Source organism: Oncorhynchus mykiss, chromosome 7 (genome assembly GCF_057628025.1).
Source record: "Oncorhynchus mykiss isolate SJ-2025 chromosome 7, ASM5762802v1, whole genome shotgun sequence".
Classification (NCBI taxonomy): domain Eukaryota; kingdom Metazoa; phylum Chordata; class Actinopteri; order Salmoniformes; family Salmonidae; genus Oncorhynchus; species Oncorhynchus mykiss.
This window is the reverse complement of record NC_143028.1, coordinates 18,225,284-18,242,178: the sequence shown is the minus strand read 5'-3', so window position 1 is coordinate 18,242,178 and position 16,895 is coordinate 18,225,284. Positions and strand designations below refer to the sequence as shown.

General features: G+C 41.5%; 1 pseudogene; it reads left to right on the top strand.

The window, feature by feature from the left end:
- The first annotated feature begins 6,793 nt into the window (after positions 1–6,793).
- Positions 6,794–16,408, top strand: LOC149982341 (aldehyde oxidase 2-like; annotated as a pseudogene).
- The last annotated feature ends 487 nt before the right edge of the window (positions 16,409–16,895 follow it).

Below are 16,895 nucleotides of genomic sequence, written 5' to 3'. Positions count from 1 at the left end.
TATTGGAATGGATTTATTGATAATATCTGTTGGGAAAAAGTTTGGATGTTGCCACACACATACCTACTTGTTAACAAAATGAAGGAAGTTTCCTTTAAAATGATTCATAAATATTATCCTGCCAACCACTATATGAAAAAGTTTAAGGAAAACATCAACTCAAATTGCTCCTTTTGTAATGACCACCCAGAAACAGTGTTGCATCTTTTTTGGCATTGTATGCATGTAAGAAAACTGTGGCAAGACATCTGTAGGTTTTACACTATTGTGGAGAGATGTACTGTTTGGATTCTTTACATACAATAGAAATAAACTGAAACATTTTTATGTAATTAATTTCATTATTCTTTTGGCCAAATTTCATATACACAAATGTACATTTACAAACAGAAAACCACATTTTTGTACCCACATTTTGTATTTTAAGACGGTTAAATGGTCTACTAACAAAAAAGCTGTTAGAATTGTAAGTATATGCATGTCCCTTAAGGTCCTTGTGTAATTGTAATGTAATATTGTACCCCCCTAGCTCGATTGTCTATTGTTTGTAATCTATGTATGCTTGTGTTCCCTCATGTGCTCTATGTATTGATTTGTTGTTAATATATATATATTTTTTAATCAATGTCATATCAAATCAAACTTTATTTGTCACATGCGCCAAATACAAGTGTAGACTTTACCGTGAAATGCTTACTTACAAGCCTTTAACAAACAGTGCAGATCAAGAAAAGTTAAGAAAATATTTACCAAGTATACTAAAATAAAAAGTAATAATAAAAAGTAACACAATAAGAATAACGAGGCTATATACAGGGGCACCGGTACTGAGTCAGTGTGCGGGGGTACAGGTTAGTTGAGGTAATTTCTACATGTAGGTGGTGGTGAAGTGACTATGCATAGATAATAAACAGCGAGTAGCAGCAGTGTACAAAAGGGAGAGGGGAGGGAGGGTCAATGTAAATTGTCCGGTGGCGATTTTATTAATTGTTCAGCAGTCTTATGGCTTGACCACAGAGAAAACAGTCTATAACTTGGCTGACTGGAGTCTGACAATTTGATGGGCTTTCCTCTGACACCACCTATTGTGTAGGTCCTGGATGGCAGGAAGCTTGGCCCCAGTGATGTACTGGGCTGTTCGCTCTACCATCTGTAGCGCCATACGGTCAGATGCTGAGCAGTTGCCATACCAGGCGGTGATGTAACCGGTCAGGATGCACTCGATGGTGCAGCTGTAGAACCTTTTGAGGATCTGGGGACCCATGCCAAATCTTTTCAGTCTCCTGGAAAATGTTTTGTCGTGCCCTCTTCATGACTGTCTTGGTATGTTTGGACCATGATAGTTCTTTAGTGATGTGGACACCAAGGAACCTGCTCCAGTACAGCCCCGTCAATGTTAATGGGGGCCTGTCCGGCCCACCTTTTCCTGTAGTCCAAGATCAGCTCCATTGTCTTGTTCACATTGAGGGAGAGGTTGTTGTCCTGGCACCACACTGCCAGTTCTCTGACCTCCCTATAGGCTGTCTCATCGTTGTCGGTGATCAGGCCTACCACTGCTGTGTCGTCAGCAAACTTAATGATGGTGTTGGAGTCGTGTTTGGCCACGCAGTCGTGGGTGAACAGGGAATACAGGAGGGGACTAAGTACACACCCCTAAGGGGCCCCAGTGTTAAGGATCAGGGTGACAGATGTGTTGTTGCCTACTCTTTAAAAAAAAATAAGGGGTGGATCAGCTTAATATTGCGGAAAGAATGTTGCTTCCATCAAAGTAATTATCTGCATAATTTCCAATCCCCCATATATTTTTGGGGTAAATATATATATATCCATACATGCATGCATACATATACACATACAGTAATAAACACTTCGGCTTTTACCTTCAATTTATACATCTTATACACAGGTGGTAAGAGTTTCCTACTCTTACCACCTGGGGGCGGCCTGTCAGGAAGTCCAGGATCCAGCTGCAGAGGCAGGTGTTTAGTCCCAGAGTCCTTATCTTAGTGATGAGCTTCGTGGGCAGTATGGTGTTGAACGCTGAGCTGTAGTCAATGAACAGCATTCTCTAATAGGTGTTGGTTTTGACCAGGTGAGAAAGGGCAGTGTGGAGTGCGATTGAGATTGGGGATCTGTTTGGGCGGTATGCGAATTAGAGTGGGTCTAGGGTGTCCGGGAGGATGTTGTTGATGTGAGCCATGACCAGCCTTTCAAAGCACTTCATGGCTACCACTGTGAGTGCCATGGGGTAGTAATAATTTAGGCAGGTTACCTTCACTTGCTTGGGCACAGGGACTATGGTGGTCTTGGAACATGTAGGTAATACAGACTCGGTCACAGAGAGGTTGAAAATATCTGTGAAGACACTTGACAGTTGGTCCACGCATGCTTTGAGTCCACGTCCTGGTAATCCAGCGGATTTGTGAATGTTGACCTGTTTAAAGGGTTTGTTCACATCAGCTACAGAGAGCATTATCACACAGTCATCCAGAACAGCTGGTGCTCTTGTGTATGCTTCAGTGTTGCTTGCCTCGAAGCGAGCATAAAAGGTATTTAGCTCATCTGGTAGGCTCGCGTCACTGGGCAGCTCGCGTCTGGGTTTTGATTGTAGTCCGTAATAGTTTTCAAGCCCTGCCACATCCGACGAGCATCAGAGCCAGTGTAGTAAGATTCAATCTTAATCCTGTATTGATGCTTTGCTTGTTTGATGGTTCGTTTGAGGGCAACGACGTCATCGATGCACTCATTGATGAAGCCAATGACTGCAGTGTAGCATTCGCATCATCTGACCACTTCCGTATTGAGCGAGTCACTGATATTTTCCAGCTTTAGTTTTTGCTTGTAAGCAGGAATCAGGAGGCTATAATTATGGTCATATGTGCCAAATGGCGGGCGGGGGAGAGCTTTGTATGCATCTGTGTGTGGAGTAAAGGGGGTCTAGGATTTTTTTTTCTGGTTGCACGTGACATGCTGGTAAAAATTTGGTAAAACTGATTTAAGTTTGCCTGCATTAAAGTCCCCGGTCACTAGGGGGCGCCGCTTCTGGGTGACCATTTTTTTCTTTGCTTATGGCCTTATAGAGCTGGTTGAGAGCGGTCTTAGTTCCAGCTTCGTTCTGTGGTGGTAAACAGACTGCTGCGAATAATATCGATGAGAACTCTCTTGGTAGATAGTGTGGTCTACAGCTTATCATAAGGTACTCTACCTCAGGCGGGCAATACCTCAAGACTTCTTTAATATTAAACATTGCGCACCAGCTGTTATTGACAAATAGACACACACTCGGGGGTCTGTTTTGCCGGTGCATTGAAAATCCCGCTAGCTCTATATTGTCCGTATCGTCGTTCAGCCACGTCTCGGTGAAACATAAGATGTTACAGTTTTTGATGTCCTGTTGGTAGGATAATCTTAATCGTAGATCATAAAAACAATTCTCCAATGATTGCACGTTATCAAGTAGAACGGATGGCAGTCTGAGTTTACTTGCTAGCCTATGGATTCTCAGAAGGCTGTCCGATCTGCAGCCCCTTTTCTTGCTTCTTTTCTTCACGCAAAAGGCGTGGATCTGGTCCTGTTCCAGTGAAAGCAGGATATTCTTCTTGTCGGACTCGTTAAAGGAAAAAGTTTCTTCCAGTCCACGGTGAGTAATTGCTGTTCTGATGTTGTCACATTCTGACCTTAGTTCCTTTGCTTTGTCTTTGTTTAGTATGGTCAGGGCGTGAGGTGTGGTGGGCAGTCTATGTTTGTTTTTCTATGTTGTATTTTGCGTTTGGCCTGGTATGGTTCTCAATCAGAGGCAGGTGTCGTTAGTTGTCTCTGATTGAGAATCATACTTAGGTAGCCTTTTCCCACCAGTGTTTCGTGGGTGATTGTTTTCTGTTTTCTGTTGTGTGTCTGCACCAGACAGAACTGTTTTCGGTCGTTTCTCTTTGTTATTTTGTTATTTCCGTGTTCATTTAATAAATATGGACACATACCACGCTGCACCTTGGTCCTCACCTTCTTCCACCAACAACGGCCTTTACAGATGTCCAGAAGTTATTTTTGGTCAATAAGTTACACAAAACACAAAAAACTAACAAAATACCACAATTGTAAATGGGTAAAGAAGAAATGATATTTTTCTAATATGTGACTATGGCTGTGTTCACACAGGTAGCCCAATTTTGATATTTTGCCCTATTATTGGTCTTTTGACTAACCAAATGGGCTCCCGAGTGATGCATTGGTTTAAGACACTGTGTCTCAGTGCTTGAGGTGTCACTACAGATATCCTGGTTCGAATACAGGCTGTATCAACAACTGGCTGTTATTGGGAGTCCCATAGGGCGGCACACAATTGGCCCAGTGCGGTCCGGGCTTGACCGGTGTAGGCTATCATTGTAAATAATATTTTTTTCTTAACTGACTTGCCTAGTTAAATAAAGGGTAAATATCTATATATTTTTAAATCAGATCTTTTGCCAATAATGGAGTGAAAGATCCGAATTGGGCTGCCTGTGTAAAAAAAAAAAATCAAGACTGCTTAACCATATTGGATCAACACTTTATTTACTCTCCATTAGATGTTGGTTTGACCATTTATGCTCTACTGGTCTTTTGGAATAACATTAGGCCACATTTTCAAACTGCAGAGGATGGAATATTTTCCTTTTGCTGAGCAGCTCAATTGACATTAGTTCCAAATTAAATTGAATAATAATTGTCATGCAGTTGTCTGGTAAATGTGTATTGTGTTTGTGATACTTTCTATTATTTCTATGGTTAGTATGAGGAAATCATATCACTTCATCACTGTAAGAAAATATTAAACAAAAGGCTGCTTTCTAAAATGTATAATTTTCTGAAATATTTTATTATGCAGTATTTAATTTATTGATGCATATTCCTCCAGTCCTCCCACCTCAAAATGTTCACTTGATTGCACATGATTGTCAGCAGACTGATACACCAACATCCTGATTATTGTCACAGATAGTACCATAGATTAGATGCAGAAGAGTATGACATTCTCAAGCCACCCGTGATATCATTTTGACTCTCCAGGGTCCTTTCCTGTCTCCAGGGACTTTCCTGTCTCCTGATTTAGATATGCCTTGTTACTGTTTTCTCACAGAGAGAGGCTTGGTTGTCTTAGAATAGATTGTGGTGTGGTGTGGTGTGGTGTGGTGTGGTGTGGTGTGTTGTGTGTGTGTGTGTGTGTGTGTGTGTGTGTGTGTGTGTGTGTGTGTGTGTGTGTGTGTGTGTGTGTGTGTGTGTGTGTGTGTGTGTGTGTGTGTGCGTGCGTTGGCGGATGTACACATTTCAGATCTTAGAGAGGAATGCCGATCCAGAGGAGATGCTACTCAAATTCCTCAGCAGGAAAGGTACTTTTCCTCAACAAAATAACAACACCTTTTTTATGTAAATAAACAGCACATAATGTCTATGTTCATCAAATCTAATTTAATTTCACATACACATATTTAGCAGATATTATTATTTTTGTATTTTTTGTTGTTGAATTTGACCCCTTTTCTCCCCAATATCGTGGTATCCAATTGTTTAGTGGCTACTATCTTGTCTCATCGCTACAACTCCCGTACGGGCTCGGGAGAGACGAAGGTTGAAAGTCATGCATCCTCCGATACACAACCAAACCAAGCCGCACTGCTTCTTAACACAGCGCCATCCAACCCGGAAGCCAGCCACACCAATGTGTCGGAGGAAACACCGGGCACCTGGCAACCTTGGTTTGCGCGCACTGTGCCCGGCCCGCCACAGGAGTCGCTGGTGCGCGATGAGACAAGGATTTCCCTACCGGCCAAACCCTCCCTAACCCAGACGACGCTAGGCCAATTGTGCGGACCTCCCGGTCGCGGCCGGTTAGAACCTGGGCGCGAACCCAGAGTCTCTGGTGGCACACTGCGCCACCTGCGCCACCCGGGAGGCCCTAGATATTATTGCGGGTGTAGCAAAATGCTTGTGTTCCTAGCTCCAACAGTGCAGTAGTATCTAACAATACACCAATCTAAAAGTAAAAGATTGGAATTAAGAAATATATAAATATTAGGACGAGCAATGATGGAGTGGCATTGACTAAATACAGTAGAATAGAATACAGTTAATACATATGAGATGAGTAAAGCAGTATGTAAACATTATTAAAGTGACTAGTGTTCCATTATTAAAGTGGCCAGTGATTCCATGTCTATGTATATAGGGCAGCAGCCTCTAAGGTGCAGGGTTGAGTAGCAGTGAGTCATTTCAAAATGCTTAGCCAAAATCATCTACATGTATCTCTTCCCTATATAGTGCTTTTAACTGGGACTAAGTATGGTTGTGGAGGGGGTGGCTGTGGGGCCTGCACAGTCATGGTGTCCAGATATGACCAACTCCACAACAGAGTTCTGTATCCTTTCATTCTAATACTGCCCTCGCAACTATATGTGGGAAGAAAACCATTAAATATTTTACTAAATAACACCGCCACAAAATATAATGACTGAGAAACACAGTTTAGGGGTATAATGACTGGAATCTTCTTCAGTTTGCGTCACACTATTCTATTCCATTCGAGACGGCACTGCTTGTAATATCCTTGACCTCTGATCCTAGCCACTACACTGTTAACGCCTGTCTGCAGCCCATCTGCACACTGCATGGGGCTGCTGTGGTAACAGTGGAGGGTATCGTCAGCACCAAGACCAAACTGCATCCGGTTCAGATAGGTCCTACTATACGGTTATATAGGGTTTTGTGATCCTAAATCCTACAAGTGGATCTCACCATTCATTGTAAGGGAAGCTGATCTATGTTCTTCAAGGAGTGTATAGCCAAGGCCCACGGATCTCAGTGTGGGTTCTGTACTCCAGCCATGGTGATGTCCATGTACACTTTACTGAGGAACAAACCACAGCCCAACATGGAGGACATCAGAGAGGCTCTAGGAGGTCATTTCTATATATTTTATAGATCAAATATAAAACATAGGCTATTATTATTATTTTTATAATATGGAGTAGTCCGAAGGTCTCTACAAAAACATTAGCTGTGGGTGCTAGCTATCTTCGAACATTATTGACAGTTTTTTGACCTCCTCAAAGGAAACCTCTGCCGCTGTACTTTCTGTGATGTGAGAAATGCCTTTAACCCATTTCCCCAAGCTAGTTGTTTGATTCAAAGCACACGTCTCTTTAACCAAAATGCACACGCTTTCTCTTTTGATTACTTTGGCACATGTTCTGTAAAATGCATGTTACATATCACTAGGTATCAGAGAATGAAGAGGGATGTTGCCGCAATGGAGAATGGAACTAAGCAACACATGAATAGTGATGTGAGTTAAATACTTTACATTTTAACCTAAGGAATTCCAACCTTATACTTGAGCAAGATGCGTTAGGGAATGGTATAGTCCCCTTAACCCAACGAGTCCCAACGTAACGCCGGCGTGTTTTGGACTTTTAACACCTTTTAAACATTGTGTGTTTGAGCTACAGACTTCTGGGGTGAACCTTTGGCTTTTTATATTTCTTCTGCATCCGTTAGACTTTGTGATTAATGGGGGCTGAGCTAGAGTGGTGTTTGTGAGACAAGGGCGGATCCCGAAGGGGCACGGGGCTGGGTCTTTTACATAAATGTCTGTGGAGTTCGAATGGTTTCAGCTACAAACCACTAAAAGCTGAGACTCGTGTCGTGGCTGAATCAGAATTAGTTAGGTAACATTGATAAATAAGATGTTTTATTTACATAACAATGCCTATGTGAGATATTTGTCATTAGGATGTCTTCTTTTGGACAATACTGTTGGCAGTTTGCAGTTCTCCTTTCTCTGCTAGGGCTTAGTCACTAGGGGCCCAGAGAGGGGAGAGGTCAGGCTTGTCTTCATATGTCATTGTATCTGTTGAACCATGTAATGCTATGAAGAATATCAGAAGGGGAGGAGGACAGAATGGAGGCTTGTCTTCTTATGGGAATGTGTCTGTAACTATTGTATGTCCCCTCTGAGGTTTCCCTTATCTTGATTTAGTATATGACCTAAGAGGCTCACTGTCTCCGTGAGCTTGTCCAGGAGGGGGTGTATTTGAGATGGGAGTATCTAGAATTGAAAATTGATATATGCCATTGGATAAGGTAATGTTTTGGTCCTAAGCTCTCGTTTTAGGAGAGCTAACTGAACAACAATTTATAGCTAATGCTATCTGGCTATGGGATACTCCTCTTTCAAGTAAAGGGTTCTTTGTGAACTGTTCCTGAGATCTGTGTTTCGTCATGTGAGTTGAGATGGGTGTGTCTTGGCTATAAACGATACTAAGAACTGTTTTGTAAGCACTCTCAGAGAATTCATTTATATACACTGAATTGATCTGAGAGTCACAGGGCTATGGTGAAGCTCATATAATTAAAGATGGACTTTATAATATAACTCTGACTTGTGTGTGGTTTGCTCTCTCAATGTTTAGTAATACAGGAAATTACCACGACACTCGCAAATATGAACGTTTTGTGTCTATTGTGACATAGTCTAAAATATTATAATAAGCTCACATAGTTGCTGTCACAAACTCCACACAGTTGTCAATGACTAGTTGGATATTCATTTCCCAGTGAGCAAACTATTTCTGCATTCATATAAATTCATTTTTTATCAAGTTTTTGCTTTGGCAGACCTTATTTTATGTCAATAAAAATCAGGAATGCAACTGTTTATGTCAAATTGTTTTGTGTACTAGTCTACTTGTCGCCCTGGTTGTTGTAAAAAATAAAATGGTAAAACATTTAGTTGTCAGGCTAAATATAAGGGCTGGACATGCAGATAAATGAAAGTCCCATAAATGAAAAGCAGATGTTTGCTGGGGTTTCGGAATGAATAGGGTTAACATGGCCCTAAGGGGCAAAGTAGCTTTTTCAATTAAGGTCACAGTTATGAAAACTTAGGACACTAAAGAGGCCTTTCTACTGACTCTGAAAAACACAAAATGAAAGATCCCCAGGGTCCCTGCTCATGCCCAGGGTCTTGTTATACAAATATTTACACATGTTGAGTTTGCTGAAAATATACGCAGTTGACAGTGAGAGGACGTTTCTTTTTTTGCTGAGTTTAGACCCATACGTTGTATACGGTACAACAAACATTCATCCTGATGACTACTAAGCCACATTGTATCTATTATGCGTGTATTTATTTTGAGCAGGACCAAATATGCAAGTGAAAGGAGTCCATCATCCTCTCACCATCTACGCCGGGAGAGTTTCAGATTTACATACTGTGACGTGGGGGAAGGAATGGTAGGTTTAGATGTGTATTTATTGTATGTTCATTTCAATAACTTTTCAGCTTTTCGTCATCTACTTGCTGTGTGTTCGTGTCCATGCAGGTGTGAGTGTGGGGGGCTATCTGCACCCTGTCCAGTCTGAAGGAGGAGATGGAGAGGGCTGTGAGGGAGATGGAGGCAGAGAGAACCAGGGGGTACCAGGCCTTGCTTCAGACCCTGCAGTGTCTAGCAAGGAAACGGGTCCGCAACATGGCTGTAAGCCCTATAACTGTTGCCTACAGATACAGATGTTCTATCATAATTTGACCAGTTTCTCACAGCAGGAAAGTAATCCTGCAGCCAAAGGACACTTTAATTAGTATGTGGATTATAATTAATGGACATGGTTGTATTGGCTGATACATTTTTAGTTAGGGTAAATCAAGTCGGACATTTTAAATGACCAACTTTAGAAGCCTTTTTAAACCTTGAGTACACTATAATTTGCATTTCCTCGTGCACAGGAAAATTCTCTGTGACAACAGAATGATCAAATTAAGAACGCACACCTGTATATACCCAACAAACTTAACTGTGCTGGCTCAGATATTTTCTTCTCACCTTTTTAGAATGGTCAATGCATAACTAGGCAAGCACAGACAGTACAGCTTGGCTTGGCTATGTGGTGTGAAAAGGGTGTCGCTGGGCCACTGTCGTGCAATAGGCCAGTCGCATGACATTAGACCACTGCATTACTCTTGCCTGAAAGCCTTATTGATGTGTTTTATTTGATCGGTTTTATGATGTCCCATGTCTACAGACCATTGGAGGCAATATCCTCAGTGCCAACCCAAAGTATGATCTCAATAGTGTTCTAGCTGCATTGGACTGCACGCTACAGGTCCAGTCTAAAGGTACTGTTGGGCAAAGCATTGATTCTCCTTGATTTGATCCTTTTCTTTCAGTTCGTGATCATTCAATATCACATGACCTAAATGGGAAGGACATGGTTAATCAACCATGAGTGATGCCTAGATTCATAGTATGAAACTGTCTTTTTGTTGTAGAAAATGGGACAAGGGAGATCACTCTGAATGAAGATCTCTTCACTGGCAAGACAGAGCTTTGACCAGATGAAGTCCTCCTGTCCATTGACATCCCTTACTCCAAACCAGTGAGGAATAACTGCTTTACTCTCTCATTCAAATACCACTCTGGATATTGCTGATCACCTTAGTTTAACTCATAACTCCAACATCTTTCTGTTGTGAATGTGATGTTAGCACAAAAGCATTATGCTTTATATAAAGCTTTGGGTACTGAGGATTTGGTTAATTGCTAAGTGAACATGAATAATCTGTTGAGAGGATTCCAGGTTGGAGTAATGGTCTGTTGACTGTATTGAGGATGACTGTTGATTATTGACTGTATTAAGTCTGTTGACTGTATTATGTCTGTTGACTGTGGCACTGTATTTATTTTTACTTTGATCTCTGCAGTGGGAGTTTGTGGCCGCCTTCCGCCAGGCCCAGAGGAGGGAGTTTGCCTTCTCCATAGTCAACGCTGGGATGAAGGTGGTCTTCAGGGAGGGCACGAACATAGTGGAGTCTCTCAACATCTACTACGGAGGAGTGGGACCCACACTGGTCAAGGTTGGACGCACATGCCAGAAGCTTGTTGGACGGTGTGTAGACTGACAACAACATACTTCACAGACATTGCAGACCTGGGTTCAAATACATGTGTCTTTGATTATTTAAATACTTATTTTCAGTGTATTTGAGTATTTTCAAATAATGTGGCCCAAATCATCTGCAATTTCTTATAAATAGCCTACAATTTGAAAGTTTTTTTCAAATACAATTTTCTAAATACCTGGGTTAAATGCATGGAGGTGTATTTCATTCAGTGTATTTGAGTTTTTTCAAATACATGCCAATACTTTCAACCTGAACTCCGTGGTAGACGTAGCATAGTTAATGTAGTTCTGGAACACTCTAATTAGTATGATATGTTGGGAATGTCCATAATCCATTTTGTATAATATTTTATCATTTACAATTTGTATGATATGTAATGAATTGTAATTCGTACAATATATTACAGATTGCAATTCTTACAATATGTTACAAATTTGCAAACGTATGATATGTTACGAATTCCAGTTTGTTGTGGCTAACGTTAGCTAGGTGGCTAATGTTAGCTAGACTAAGGGTTAGGGGTTAAGGTTAGGAGTTAGGTAAAGGGTTAATTTTACATTTGAAGTTTTGTTTTTTATTTAACCTTTATTTCACTAGGCAAGTCAGTTAAGAACAAATTCTTATTTACAATGACGGCCTACTGGGGAACAGTGGGTAAATTGCCTTGTTCAGGGGCAGAACGACAGATTTTTTACCTTGTCAGCTCGGGGATTCGATCCAGCAACCTTTCTGTTACTGGCCCAACATGCTAAGTAGATGCAAAGCTGCTAATTAGCTTAAATGCTAAAGTTGTCCGTGATGAGATTGGAACACACAACCTTTGGGGTGCTAGACTTCGTGTTATACTCCTGACCCAGCACCCTATTGTCGTAGAAATTCATCAGTAAGGAGTCAAATTCAAAGTAAATTAAGTAATCTTTATTATCACAGCCGGAGAGGTTCACAAACTCAATACAAGCTTCCCTCTCAGTCCTTATAAATTGCTACACAAACAAGTCATATAAGCATGACTTACATTGTTCATTATTGAACTTGGTTCCTGCATTTGACTGATTGATACCTCACGAACCTTCTTCTCTCAAAGATGAGACCTTGAAACTGAGATGCTCCTTTTGGTTCCCAGAGCAATGTTCTGAGCATACTGCCAAATTGCTTATCAGTATGGGAAGGGATTCCTCCCATATACAATCAATCAGTCACTCTCAAGAACCCAACCAAGACAGGTTATTAGAAAAGCAGCATTATACCAAACATACGATCTGATACACAGAGACATTTCCATCACACTCCCTCCTTTTATCACTCTGTGATAATTATTGTTACATTTTAAGGTAAGCATTAGATTATGGCTTACACTATCAAAGAAGGTTATATCGAAACACTTCTATTAAAAGTAAAACCAGACACTTTATCCTGTCAAACCCCTCACTCTGGGCTGTACAATCTAACTAGTAACCTATCCTTATTCCATACAATCAAATATTGGTCACATACACATGGTTAGCAGATGTTATTGCGAGTGTAACAAAAGTGCAGCAATATTTAACAAGTAACATCTAACAATTCCCCAACAAATACCTAATACATACAAATCTATTGGTATAGGAATGGAATAAGAATATATATATAGATGAGCAATGACAGAGTGCATAGGCTAAGATGCAAATGATAGTATAGAATACAGTATATACATATGAGATGAGTAATGCAAGATACAGTGCCTTGCGAAAGTATTCGGCCCCCTTGAACTTTGCGACCTTTTGCCACATTTCAGGCTTCAAACATAAAGATATAAAACTGTATTTTTTTGTGAAGAACCAACAACAAGTGGGACACAATCATGAAGTGGAACGACATTTATTGGATATTTCAAACTTTTTTAACAAATCAAAAACTGAAAAATTGGGCGTGCAAAATTATTCAGCCCCTTTAAGTTAATACTTTGTAGCGCCACCTTTTGCTGCGATTACAGCTGTAAGTCGCTTGGGGTATGTCTCTATCAGTTTTGCACATCGAGAGACTGAACATTTTTCCCATTCCTCCTTGCAAAACAGCTCGAGCTCAGTGAGGTTGGATGGAGAGCATTTGTGAACAGCAGTTTTCAGTTCTTTCCACAGATTCTCGATTGGATTCAGGTCTGGACTTTGACTTGGCCATTCTAACACCTGGATATGTTTATTTTTGAACCATTCCATTGTAGATTTTGCTTTATGTTTTGGATCATTGTCTTGTTGGAAGACAAATCTCCGTCCCAATCTCAGGTCTTTTGCAGACTCCATCAGGTTTTCTTCCAGAATGGTCCTTTATTTGGCTCCATCCATCTTCCCATCAATTTTAACCATCTTCCCTGTCCCTGCTGAAGAAAAGCAGGCCCAAACCATGATGCTGCCACCACCATGTTTGACAGTGGGGATGGTGTGTTCAAGGTGATGAGTTGTGTTGCCTTTACGCCAAACATAACGTTTTGCATTGTTGCCAAAAAGTTCAATTTTGGTTTCATCTGACCAGAGCACCTTCTTCCACATGTTTGGTGTGTCTCCCAGGTGGCTTGTGGCAAACTTTAACCGACACTTTTTATGGATATCTTTAAGAAATGGCTTTCTTCTTGCCACTCTTCCATAAAGGCCAGATTTGTGCAATATACGACTGATTGTTGTCCTATGGACAGTCTCCCACCTCAGCTGTAGATCTCTGCAGTTCATCCAGAGTGATCATGGGCCTCTTGCCTGCATCTCTGATCAGTCTTCTCCTTGTATGAGCTGAAAGTTTAGAGGGACGGCCAGGTCTTGGTAGATTTGCAGTGGTCTGATACTCCTTCCATTTCAATATTATCGCTTGCACTGTGCTCCTTGGGATGTTTAAAGCTTGGGAAATCTTTTTGTATCCAAATCCGGCTTTAAACTTCTTCACAACAGTATCTCGGACCTGCCTGGTGTGTTCCTTGTTCTTCATGATGCTCTCTGCGCTTTTAACGGACCTCTGAGACTATCACAGTGCAGGTGCATTTATACAGAGACTTGATTACACACAGGTGGATTGTATTTATCATCATTAGTCATTTAGGTCAACATTGGATCATTCAGAGATCCTCACTGAACTTCTGGAGAGAGTTTGCTGAACTGAAAGCAAAGGGGCTGAATAATTTTGCACGCCCAATTTTTCAGTTTTTGATTTGTTAAAGAAGTTTGAAATATCCAATAAATGTCGTTCCACTTCATGATTGTGTCCCACTTGTTGTTGATTCTTCACAATATTATTTTATATCTTTATGTTTGAAGCCTGAAATGTGGCAAAAGGTCGCAAAGTTCAAGGGGGCCGAATACTTTCGCAAGGCACTGTATATACAGTGCATAATAGTACAAAACTGAAATGTCACATTTACATACAGTGCCAGTCATTTGTGTGCCCTTTTAAAGGTGCATCCTTTCTAACCCGTGAAGAACCACAGTAAACCCAAATAAAAAGACCCCACACAATAAATCAGACACGGTATTAAACATCACTAACAAATATGCATAACAGGTGGGTTGTGTGTGTGCTGGCGTTTGTGGTAAAACGTAAGGCAAAAACAAACAAATGGCCAGGCCTTACTCAATTGGGAGCTGGGTACCTTTACACTTAATAGAACATCAGATTTTCACTAACTGCTCTCCCAAGGCAACAGCCTCTGGAAACATTTCAAAGGGCGAGATCCACATCAAAGAGACCTGTACGGGCAACGTTCCCAATGCTGCACCCTCAGCAGCCTCCTTTGGCATGGACGCAGTGGGCAAGGCAGTCAAGCTATTTCAACGAAGCCTGGTCTCTGATCGGTTTGTGTTGTCACGCCAACTCCTATGGACAATGACCATAGGAGTTGGCAAGACTGCACGAACAGATCTGGGACCAGGCTAGCTCCAATGTTCTGTTCTCACAGGCTTCTCAATGGCTTATCAAGACATACTGTTTCGATGTGTTTGCTGTACTCTTACCAAATGTTACTGTGTATGATCTCAGGATGCTTGTGAGAAACTGATGAGGTGCTTGAAGCCGGTCATGGAAAATCATCCCAAATATACATGGCAACAATGGGTAATCAACAAACATCCACCAGGCTATAATAAACTCAATATAATTATGTTTTTGTGTCAATCTCCATAATGGTATAGCATACAATAACTTGTGTTCTTTCCCAGATTGCCAGAAGGTCAGCTAATCTGCAACTGGCTTCTTCATGTACATAGTCTGTCAATACAGTAGACTGCAGTGTGTAATGAAGCAATGCAACGTATCAATCACTGACTGTCGTAAGGCCGTGATCACTGCAATGGCACGATTACGGCGCTCATATTGGGAAAGTCTCAGTCACAAGGAGGCTATCCTTATGGATTCCAGGGGACCTCACACAGGTGTGGACTGGGAGAACAGCGTGGGTCCAGCCTACTATTACTTCGCCTTCGGGGCCTGCTACTCAGAAGTGGAGATTGACTGTCTCACTGGAGATCATGAAGTACAGTAGTATTACCTTTTGTCGAAATCAGTGAAATGTTAATTAACACTACTTCATACTGTACCTGCAGGCATGCCTTAGAACTCGCAATAAGCATGTATGAGCCTTATGTCTCAAGGACGTCATTGGCTTTATACAATTAACTGTGTGTTTGTTGCAGAATCTCAGAACAGATATTGTGATGGCTGTTGGAAGAAGCCTTAACCCAGCTCTAGATATAGGACGGGTACAGCACTGTATAGCCCTCACAGGTCTAGTGGCTGTACATTTCTACAGTATTATGGATCAATATGGGTCATCTTCAGTAGCATACATTCCAATATGAGTTGAGACAAAGTTAACATGGTGCTATATATATATATATATATATATATATATTCAGGATTGAGGGAGGCTTTGTCCAGGGCCTAGGTCTGTACACCATAGAGGAGATGCAGTTCTCTCCTGCATCTCCTGATGACCAGGGGTCCGTTCCAGTACAAGATTCCTGCCCTTTGATGTCCACCTGCTGGCCAACGCACAGAACCCACATGCCATCTACATGTCCAAGGCAAGACAAACGACATCCCTTGACACATCCATAAAGGAATCAGTTAGGCCTAAATACAGATAATTTTCTGGACTGAACGATTTGCACCATGCCACATTGTCAAGTTTGTCAGGTAAAAAACAAAATGCTTTCACTCAAGGTTCCCGAGGATTCACTTCCTAAGTTGTAATTGATGGTCGACCAAGTTGTTACAGGGTATAGGCGAGCCGCCCAGTGTTCTTGGCCAGCACCATCTTCTTGCCATAAAAGGAGGCAGTTGCTGCAGCCCGTAGAGAGAGGGGGTTAGGGGACAGCTTCCATCTAAGCTCCCCCTGCAACTGCTGAGAGGATACGCATGGCCTGTGACGACCAGTTCACTAAGATGGTAACTTTTCTTCATTTCGGAGGACACAGATCAAGTCTAGTTCTAGACTAAAAAGCGGTTTGATGGAAATTCTCCATTGAAAGTGCTTTTTAGTTCAGGACTAGGCTTATTCTGAGTCCACTAACTGGCCCACGTCTACTGTTTTGGTCTCTCCGATACCCTTTCACCAACAACATTCATTTAACGGCATTATATTTTTTCCCCCTCGAGGCTCCATCTCCACAGAAAGGAACATTCAAACCATGGAGTATCAACTGAATATGACTCAGTAGCCTCGTCAGACCTGGGCTTGACTCCAACTGTTAATCATTCACCTCATCTTAACGTATCGTTCAGTATTGGTGGGTTTTTTGCAGATTGTGTGCTTTCTGGATGACTCGGAAATGTATCTAGAATATGTGATTGACGCTGTTGCTTGAAATTTCACTCTTGTCCTAGGAACCAAGGGTAAGATAAATACACCATCTGGTGTTGTTTTGGTCGTGTATGTTTTGGGCTGTTTGGTAAAACTTTAACAATCCTGCATCTGTGACCTACGGCCAAGAGTGGTCAACAT